Here is an 11,018-nt window from a genome sequence, read left to right as displayed (position 1 = left end):
AAGGCAGCCGCCGGGGTTCCGAGGCCCTTCGTGGGTCACGAGGAAGCTGGCCTAACGCAGAGCAGGGCAGAGGCGCTGTGCCGGGGGCGGGGGCGTGTGCTGGGTAAGAGCGGTAAGAACCAGGCCTTGAGCTCCCGCCCGGATAGCTGGGGCTTTATGCTGAGCCAGAAACATGGTGAGTCTGGTTTCTAAACAGGGACCAGCATTCTGAAATCACACAGTGTTGGCTTTTTTTTTAAGAAGGAGAAACGAGGAGAGGAGAGAAGAATATAGACTTCTGTGCTTAGTGCCAGAAATGAGTCTCCGCGTGAATGCACTCAGCCCTGGAACCGTCAGCGGGGACTTCTGACTGCGTCACTGTCACCTTTCCCCACCTGCAGGGACTCCTGGAGGGATCGGGCAATGACAACCGAATCGACCGCTAGGGTTGCATCGTCTCCTGGGTCTGAGTACGGTCTCTGAGATTTTAGGAGTTGCTTAGGGAACTCAAGCACTGAACAACCCCAAACTAGAGCTGGAGACAGAGCAGCCTCCTCGACTTCCGTGAGGCTGAGCGGTTCTGTCGTTTCCCAGAGTCAAGCATGTGCTAGACTCTGTTTCTTTCTCTTTTCAGCTCCCTCTCTGTGAAAAAGGTCAAATGCAGTCCAAAAAATGAAACCGGCCACAAAGAAGGGAGAGCAGGAAGCCAACTGAGTGCAGAGAAAGAACTGGAATGAATTATTTAACAAACCATATACTTGCAAAACTCAAAGCTCCCAGGCAGGATACAATGACTTATAAAACACGCTTCTCAGTTGACGTGAGAACTCTTCTTCGATGAATCGAACCTGTGGGAATGCTCACTCATAAATGTGCAAGGATATACCTAGGAGTGCCCGTTAGAGCACTGTGTGTAATTGGAAAGGAAGAAGAAAGAAAGAAACCAAGGAAGGAAGGAAGGCCTTAGATCTCAACAAAAAGAGAACTATTTACATCACTGGTGGTACATTTACCAAATGGAATTCTACGTGGCAGCCCCAGAGCGCCTTGGTAAAGCTGTGTGTGAGTTTGCTGGGGCTGCCATGGCAAGTACTGCAGACTGGGTGCCCGACGCAATTTGCTCACAGTTCAAGGTGTCAACAGGGTTGGTTTCTTCTCCCCTTGGCGTGCAGCTGTCTTCTCCGTGTCCTCACAGGTCTCCCCTCTGTACCTGTCTGTGTCCTCTTCTCTTCCTATAAGGACAGCAGTCATGCTGGATGAAGGACCCCAATGACCTCATTTTAACTTAATCACATCTTTAAATGTCCCATCTCCAAATACAGTCATATCCTGAGGTCCAGGGAGTTAGGACCCCACCTTATGAATTTTGGGGGGAATGCAAGTCAGCACATAAGAAGTGACACATACTCATATGGAAAGGTGTCTAGAATTGTTAAAAATAAATAAATTGAAGATCACTATAATAAGTCTGGTACCACTTTGAAAAAAGTAGTATGTACGTAACATGCATGCATACATGCACACTGAAAACCATTTGGGAGGATGAGTCAAACATTCAGCAGCAGAAATTTGTGAGAAAGAGGTGGGCAGCATGGTGAAGGGGATATGGCTGCGTAGGCATGTATTATGGGGATTTTCCCCCCCATTTATTTCTTGCATGAATTTCATCTTTCATGTGTTTTGTTTCGGGGATTAGCTTAGGGATAAAAAGCACACAGCCCTGGACTGGGGATTGTTTGCCTCATGGTTTGAGGACACCCTCAGATCCTAGCTTTGCCTCTATAAGTGCCCCGCTAACCCTCTGGGGCTTGCTTTGCCATGCGGAAAATAATAATAAGGTTTTTATGACAGTCACATTAGATAATGACGGTAAAACATTAGGCATAGTACTTGGCCCCTATCAAGAGCAACGAATGTTAGCTATTTTTATGATGTGCTAATAAGGAAAAAAAGCTCTCACTGGCAACTTGGGGTAAAGAGGCATGCTCTTAGCCCCAGTGTTGTTAATTGAATCTAGGTCAATGGAACAAATAATTGGAAGTCTGCTATATGTGCAGACGGTGCTGAGATAAAATCTGCAGAGGAGCCGTGGTGGTCAGGTCAGCGCCTGCCTGTGAGGAAGCTAGCAACGGGCAGACATGGCTCTGTCTGCAAAACGACCTAATTCAAGGGGGGCGCGTGACCGTTTAAGGGGAACACCCACCAAGCACTTAGCAAGAATTCAATATAAGACAACCGTAGTCACTGTTACTACCGCCCTCTCTTTTGGAGTAAAATATACTTGGAAAGTTGAATTTAGAAGGCAGCCGGGGAAGGACAGACGCAGGGAAAATTACTTAGCGGAAGGCCACCAAGCCCTGCACACTCCGGCTCCCCCAGGCGTCCCGAGAAGCAGACACGATCCTTGTGACGGCTGCTCAGCGCGGTCTCCCCAGCACAGGGGGCATGCGGAGGGCTGACAAACTTCCTTTTCGTCACCAGAGCTGCTTTACATGTGGCTGCATCCAGAGACAGGTTATAGCTACTTAGGCCATTGTCCCAACCTGAGAGACTGGCTGCCCTGTGGCACTCCCTCCGGGGAGAATGGATGCGTTCTGAAGGCTTCGTGCAAATTCTTAGCCGTCGCCCTGAGTCTGGGCGTAAGCTTAGCAAGCGGTCGCCCGTCAGCCAGCCCTTGGTCCGGCGCCCTGGGCCGATCGCCGGTCAGCAGTGACATCCTGGCGCTGGGGCTCTTCCCTCTTGTCTCATCTCTGAGGCGCGGCGGGTGTCCATCCTGACCCCTCGGCTCCCCGTGTGCCCCCAGCCCTGCTCCTTCGGGCTCCTCCGCGTAGTCACGGGGCACGGGCTTATCCAGGCCCACCTGAATGAAAAATTAAAACGATTATCAGGCTGGAAAGGGGGCGCACTTCTCTCTTCGAGGGAAGCCCCGCAGTTGGCCTTTCTGGTGAGAGGGGCCCCAGCGCACGTCTACGCGCACGTCTACGCGCACGTCTACGTGTGTACGCGCCACGTACAAGCTTCGCGCCGCGGGCTGGGGCGGGAGCGCTGGCCGAGGCGCGGCGGGAAGCGGCCGGGGAGCCCGCAGCGGCGCGCGCCGGCACGCGGAGGGCTGGTCTCCAAGGGCAGCAGGCCGCCCGGAGCTCAGGTGAGCGGCTGGGGACGGGGCTCCACCTGGGGGGCGCGCGTGCGGGGCCTTCGGGAAGCCCTGCCGCTGAGGCCGCGTCCGCCGAGGCTCCCGAGCCGGAGCGTCCAGGTTCAAGGCCGGTCTGCTCTGAACTCCGTGTGACCTTGGCTCCTTATCTGTGCTTGGAGACGGTAACAGTACCGGCCTGGCAGGTTCGCTGGGTGGACTGAAATAACCTGTGGGAAGCACCGAGAACGCCGAGTGCCTGGCCGTCTTGGCATCACCCGGGGCGCGCGGAGCCGTGACCGCAGAGGGCGTTGGGGGCGCGCGACCTGCGACCCCGCGGAGACGCCGACGGGGTCCTCCTGCGGCTCCCCAGCCCTGCGTGTCGCTTCCTGCCTCTCCCAGCGGGGGACTCAGGCAGATTCTTGGGGGAAAAGGACCTCCTCCCAACAGGGTCGCTGTTCCCAGCCGCCGGGGTCGGGAGGGGGCGCCCCCTGAGGCATCGGGCCCCGACGTCCGTCCCTCTTTCCTGGCTGGGCCCTGTGGGCCCGGCAGGCGGAGCGATGGGCCGCAGCCGCCGCCGTCGCCGGCTCAGAGCAGAGCCCCCTCGCCTGAGGTCTCCCTGGGAGGAGAAGGGGCGGCGGCTCCCGGGCCCTCGTGGTGGAAATATGAAGTGCGACTTCCCTTGCTCCGCGGGGCCCGCGCCAGCTGGGGGCTGGGCGTATCTCTGGACTCGCGCAGCGTTTGTTTCAGGAGAATCAAAGCACTTTCCTCTTCTGCTTCTTCAGAGGCGAGCTGGCTGCTGCCTGGCAGCGGGGGCTGCGGGTGCGGAGGGGTCAGCCCCGCGCTTCCCGCCTAGCCGCCCCGGCTCTGGTGGTCCGCGGGCCCCTTATTTGCGCTAACCCGGGTGGCGTGAGATTGCATCAGAGCCCCCAGACTCGGCGTGGTGCACCCCCTGGTTCTTACAAATTTGGCCCCGGGAGGGAGGCTGCCGGGAGTTCACCCATCTCTAAGGACCTCCTGACTCCCCGGTCACAACTGTTCCCCTCCCGCCCTGCTGTCGGCCTCCTCCGTTCCAGCATCTGTGCAGCTCCTGGCTCCTCCTCGCGAGGCCGCCCCTCTCCCCTCTGAACTCGAGTTTCTAACTCACATGTCTGCATGCGGAGAGGTCTTGGCTGAACAGGAACGTTGTGCCTGCGGTTCTCGGTTCCTGCTCCTTCTCTTTCCTTCGTCGCGTCCTAGACCCACCAGGCCTGGGGCCAACGCCACGTTCTCCCTCCCCAACTCCAGGGAGGGTCAGAGCCCCTGGTGCCCCCCACCTCCACTGAGGATCAAAGTTTCTTATTGCAGCCAACGAGGGAGCTGAGACCAGCTCTCCAAGGCCCACCACTGGATTGGGAACAACAGCTCATTGTTTGAGATGCTTTTAGGAACACTCGGAGTCCACCCGGTGCCCTCAGCCAGGACTCGGGACCAGGCCTGCGAGTGAACTCCGGAAGGCCACGTGGGGCTTTGTGGGGCTGAGTCACAGCAGCAGAGTGAATAGTGGGTAACCATGCGGAGAGCTTTACAGGGTTCAAATCACTTTCCACAGCCAGACTCTTGCAGTATAAACTGCAGCTGCTCCTAGGTTGAAACATTTTTTCTTTTTAAACAGGGGAGTTTTCAAACACACAAAAGCAGAGTGAATAGAATACGGAAAGCCCAGATACCTGGTCACCCACATTCAAGAAGCTCTGACTTCTTGTCGCTTTTGTCTCCTCAGCCCCCCACTTCTCACCTCTCACTTCGCAGCACTCTTCTCTTTAACTTGCAAACAGTTGATGACTTTTTAGATGAATCTGGCACATGCCCTTCTGCCACTAGCATGGTTTATTGTCATGGTTTTATTTTTTACACTCAGATGAGTTGGTCTGTTTTAATAGCTTAATTCAATGGCATTTTTTTTTTTTTGTCAGAAAGAACAGCCCAACCTCATGCCAAATGGGAAACTGCTGTTTTAGGCAGGCTTTTCCTACACCCAATCAGACAGCATTAAATAATGATGTGACTGGCTGATTACACAGCTGCTTGGGGTTTAGGGGTGAGCTGGGGGCTGGCTCTTTACGGGAGCCCTTTCCAATCCTCCCCCAGGAGCTGAGCCTCCCTGGGTTAGAGGCCCGTCCACAGCTGTGCTGGTTTGGGAAGGGGACAGTTGAAGATGTTGTCCACAATGTCATTAATCCGCCTTTTAAAAGGAACGATCCCCTAATTCCCGCAAAAGGCTGGAAATAAGCCCGAAAAGAGATGATTTTTCCCAATATCAGGTATGAGCTTTGTTTCTGACACTGAGAACTAAGAACACTATTGCATTTTGCTTTTTGCCTTGGCTACCAGGAAGCTTAGCACTCAATTCAGAGCCTGATTGCAGTGCCTATTTCACCTACGGTTCCAGTTAACTTATCTCCCCCATTTCCTCTGTGCATTTCCAATTTCTCACCTTTATCTTTATGTGCCTGGGGCATAGGGGTTTTATTGCACCCAACCTTCAATTTCATTCCTTTGACATTAGGAGTGGTAGGAATAAAAAAACAAGAGCAAACAGTGCAACTGCACTTTCCCTGTGATCCTTGTCCACAGAGCCTTCTTTGTGGTTGGCGGGAGATGGTAAGCACCGAGCCCCCACCAGACCTTATACCCATGCAGTGTCCTTACACTGTGTAGGTTATGGTTTCTACTTTTAAACAGGCTTCCTCCTCTTGAGCAAATTGTTTCACTTTGTCCTTGATTTATTCTTTCAGCAAATACTCTCTGTCCGCTTTCCCTGTGTTGTACTAGACACTATGGATGAACAAACTGTAAAGCAAACCCTTGTCCTTCAGGAATTTATGCTTTAATGGGGAGTATCAAATATGTTCCTGTAACTATAACACAAGATAACAGCTGTGGGAGTGTTTTAGAAAAAGCGTTTAGGGGTTGAGAGGAGGAAGAAGTTATCTGGAGATGATCAAGGGCAGACTTTGTGTTGATTGTTGGCATTTAAGCTGATTCTTGAAGGTCAGGGAAGGTGTAGACAAAGAACCTTCTATCTGCTCTCACCTCCGCGTTACAGAGGATGAAATCACACAGAGAGGAAGCGATCCTCCCGCACCCCCCAGTTAGAGGTTCCTGCTGTTGTCATCGCCCCGCCTGCCTGCCTGCGTTGAAGCTGCTCCTGTGATTTTAGGACCCCTGAAGACTGGATTATTTGTTCTTAGGTGACAACTGTTTAATTAATGGTATTTAAACTGCAACAGCCCAAGCCTTGGTATTTGGGCAGTGCTTTGTTGTTTTTTTTTAAATTAATTTATTAATTTATAATTTACAAGGGACAAAACCTGATCTTGAGCTAACTTAGGGTAAAAAGTGGGAATGCATGGGGGCCACTGAAGTATCTCAGATAATTTAAGGAAGAGTTTCAGAACTAGCTGGAACCCAGGGACAACTGGGACCAGGCAGGACATGTCACAAGGAAGCCACTCTTTAATCCATGGTTCTGTGAGTGTCAGCCTACCTCCCCCCAACCCCGCCCTCCCAAGCCTATGCCCATCCTTCAAGGCTGAGCTTGAATGAGCGACTTGGGCTCATGGGTGTTTTGAGCCCACGGATGTTGTCCCTTGCTCTGGTCTGATGTAGAACTTATTCTTTGTCTGGCTCCTTTGAAAGCAATTGTTTGTACCTTCTTCCTTCAGCCCAATGCCCCTCACAGTTCCTGAGGGAGAACTGGCTTAATGTGGTTCTTTGGACAAAGTCAAGGCAGCTCTGACAGCGGGTGTTCTGCATCCTCCACCACCGTGACTTTGGGGTGGACGCACCTCATTCCATTTCTGGATCTCTCCAGCTCTCCTTTTGTTATTTTTATAATTAAAATTTCTATTTTGAGATAACTTAGATTTCAGGCAGTTATAAGAAATCATACAGAGTGAGCCCACATGCCCTTTACCCAGTTTCCCCAGTGGTGACATCTTGCAAAACTATGCTACAGTGTCACGACCAAGATACTGATGGTGATACAGAATGTGTCCGTCATCACCAAGTATCCTCATGCTGCCCTTTGACAGTGACTTTCCTCACACTCTCACCCACTCCTTAACCACCCCCACCCCCGGCAACCGCTAGTCAGCAGTTTGTTCCTCTTTATTGCTGAGTTGTATTCCGTGGTATGGCTGTGCCACAGTTTGTTTCAGCATCTGGGCTGTTCTAAGTTTTGGGCTAAAATGAAAAACCTGGCTGTAAACATTTGTGCACAGGTTTTTTTCTGACATGTCTTTATTTGTCTGGGATAAATGCTAAGAATTGCAACTCCTAGGTTTATGATAGTTGCATTTAAAAAAAATTAGACATACTTTAAAAATTAGGTTTTTTAAAGAACAGTAATAGGTTCACAGCAAAATTGAGCAAAAGGTGCAGAGATTTCTCACTCACCCCCTGCCCCCTCATACACACGGCTTCCCCCACTATCAGTGAACCTACGTGACATGTCATTATCGCCCACAGTCCATGGTTTACATTAGAGTTTACTCTTGGTGTTGTACATTCTATGAGTTTTGACAAACTTGTAATGACATAGATCCATCATTGTAGTATCACACGTAATAGCCTCAATGCCCTAAAAATCCTCTGTGTTCCACCGCTTCTTCCTTCCTTACCACCACTGATCTTTTTATTGTCTTCATAGTTTTACCTTTTCCAGGATGTCATATAGTTGGAATCAGACAGTCTGTAGGCTTTTCAGATTGACTTTTGTCACTTAGTAATATGCATTTAAGTTTGCCCTATGTGTTTTCTTGGCTTGATAACGCATTCATTTTCACTGCTGTATAATATTCCAGTGTCTGGATGTACCACCGTTTATATGACCATTCACCTACTGAAAGACTTAGTTGCTTCCAAGTTTTGGCAATTACGAATAAGGCTGCTATAAACATTCATATGCAGGTTTATGTGTATGTATAAGTTGTTTAGTAAATACCAAGGAGTGTAGTTGCTTGATCATATGGTAAAGTATATCGGTTTTTGTCACACATTTTTGACATTCTGTTGGTAGGTTCATTCACATTAAGGATTGTTGTATCTTGTTGGAAGACTGACCCCTGTATCATTATGTAATGCTCCTCTTCATCCCTGGTTACTTTCCTTTCTCTGAAGTCTGGTCTCTCTGAAATTAGTATAGCTACTCCCACTTTCTTGTGAATAGTGTTAGGATGATGTACCTTTCTTTACTCATTTACTTTTGACCTATATGTGTCTTTATGCTGAAAGTGGGTTTCTTATAGACAATGTACAGCTGGGTCTTTTTTTTTTTGATCCACTGTGACAACCTCTATGTCTTTTAATGGATATATTTAAACCACTGACATTTAAAGTGATTATTGACATGGTTGGATTAATATCTACCACCTTTGTTACTGTTTTCTATTTGTTGCCCTTGTCTTTGTTCCTATTTTTTTCTTCCACTCCTTTCCTGTCTTTTGTGGTTTTAATTGAGCATTTTGTGATTCTGTTTTCTCTCCCTTCTTAGCATATCAGTTATACTTTTTTTTAAAACTTCTTTCAGTAGTAGCCCTAAGTCTGAAATATACATTAACCATTAATCCAAGTCCACTTTCAAATAACATTATATGTCTTCACAGGTACTATAAGTACCTTATAATAACAAAATAATCCTAATTACACTCCCATTCATCCCTTGTACCATTGCTGCCATTCAATTTGCTTATATATGAGCATAAATAAATACACACACACACACACACACACACACACGCGCGCATACACAATTGAATGCATTGTTGCTGTTATTATTTTGAACAAACTGTTATCTGTTAGATCAATTAAGAATATGAAAAATTAAAGTTTTTATTTTACCTTTACTAATTTCTTCTCCAGTGCTCTTCCTTTCTCTATGTCGATGCAGGTTTTTGACCTATTCGTTTTCCTATTCTCTGATGAACTTCTTCTAATGTTTATTTCAAGGCAGGTCTAGAAACAAATTTCCTCAATTTCTGTTTGTCTGAAGAAGCCTTTATTTCTTCTTTACTTTCGAAGGATAATTTCACAGAATATAGAACTCTAGGTTGGTCGTTTTTTTCTTTCAATACTTTAAATATTTTACTTCATCCTCTTTCTTACTTGCCTGGTTTCTGCTGAGGAGAAGTCAAATATAATTATTATCTTTGCCCTTCTAAAGGTAAGGTATTTTTAAACCATGTCTTTTGACATTTTTTTTTAATCTTCGATTTTCTGTAGTTTGAATATAACACACCTAAGTGTCTTTTTTGTTTGTTTGTTTTTGCATTTATCTTACTTGGTGTTCTCTGAGCTTTCTGGATCTGTGGTTTAATGTCATTAATTTTAGGGTAAAAATCTCAGTAATTATTGCTTCAAATATTTCTTCTGTTTGTTTTTCTTTTCCTTCTGGTATTTTCATTACATGTAGGTTATACTTTTTGTAGGTGTCCTACAGTTCTTGGATATTCTGTTTATTTTTCCCCCAGTGTTTTTTTTTTTCTCTTTGCTTTTCAGTTTCGGAACTTTCTACTGAACTAGCCTCAAGTGATTTTTTTCCCTTAGCCATGTCCAGTCTACTGCTGAGCCCATCAAGGCATTCTTCATTTCTGTTACAGTGTTTTTGATTTTTGTCATTACTTTTTCCTTCTTCCTTAGAATGTCCACCTCTCTGCTCACGTTGCCTGTCTGTTCTTGCATGCTGTCTACCTTATCCACTAGCACTTTTAGTATATTTTAAATTCTGTTTTAAATTCCTGGTCTGATAATTCTGGAACTCTTGCCATATCTGAGCCTGGTTCTGGTGCTTGCTCTGTCTCTTCATATCGTGTTTTTTGCCTTTTAGCATGCCTTATAATTTTTTTCTTGATAGTTGCACATGATGTACTGGGTAAAAGAAACTAATAAATAGTCCTTGAGTAATGTGACGGTACTGTGTTGGGGTGGAATGCTTCTATAGTCCTAAGATTAGATCTCAGTCTTTTAGTGAGCCTGTGTCTCTGAAATGTGAACCGTACACATGCTTCTGAGTTTTTTTCATCTCCTTGGGTGATCGGGTAGCTGGAAGGGGTTGGGGGTGTGTGTTTCCCTCCTTCTACACGGAAGGCTAGGAAGGACTGAAGGCGGGTATTTCCTGTCCCCCCCAGGTGGATCAGGCTGGGAAAATCCTCCGCAGTTTCACCTCTAATAACATAGATTCCCTTGAGGGCAGGCCTTGGGAAGAAGAATGCTCTGGTGAATTTCCAAATGGCTCATTTTCTCCTCTCCCTGCTGGAAGCACAAGGGGACTTTTGTTTAATATCCCCTGTGAGAATGGGGAGGTAAAACTCACAAGAGTGTGGGAGTCCCCACGCAGGTGACTCTTACATCTGCCCACAGTGAGCCTCCAGCAATTTATTAATTACAGTTTAGATTTTTTTTTTTCCGGTCCCGATTACTGGTTCCCACAGAAGTTTCTGCTCCTGGGTTTCTGCTCTGGGAAATGGTGATTCTCTGTACTTGTCTGTCCACCTCTCCAATTTTGGAGGCAGTAGTTTGCTCTGATGGATCTAAGAAGAGTTGTTGATCTTTCAGAATTTTAAGACTTTGCTTATGGTTGGGACAAAGTGCTGACTTGTAAGCTCTTTATTTGCTGAGCTGGAAACCAGAAGTCAGTCTTGGCTTTTTTCATTCAAGATAATTCTTTGGCAATTCATCCAGGGAGTTGTGTGTATAAATAGCTTGTTTTTCTTCACTTCTGAGGAGTATCCTATGGTACGAATGTGACACATTAATTCAACATTCATCCACTGAAGGGCATCTGGGCTGTTTCAGGTTTTTGGCTATAATGAAAAAAGCTGCTGTAAACATTTGTGTATAGGTTTCTGTGTGAAAATGTCATTTATCT

The 11,018-nt window shown here is 47.4% G+C and overlaps 1 long non-coding RNA gene across 1 annotated transcript; it reads right to left on the bottom strand.

The window, feature by feature from the left end:
- Positions 1-861: 861 nt before the first annotated feature.
- On the bottom strand, positions 862-4,342 carry LOC140691118 (uncharacterized). Its single transcript, XR_012066594.1, has 3 exons — positions 4,257-4,342; positions 2,523-2,839; positions 862-1,211 (listed from the first exon to the last, which is right to left on the bottom strand). It is a non-coding gene; the product is annotated as an uncharacterized lncRNA (long non-coding RNA).
- Positions 4,343-11,018: the final 6,676 nt, after the last annotated feature.

Source organism: Vicugna pacos, chromosome 33, assembly GCF_048564905.1.
Source record: "Vicugna pacos chromosome 33, VicPac4, whole genome shotgun sequence".
NCBI lineage: Eukaryota > Metazoa > Chordata > Mammalia > Artiodactyla > Camelidae > Vicugna > Vicugna pacos.
Note: the sequence above shows the minus strand (reverse complement) of the source record. Positions and strands in the feature narration are given on the sequence as shown.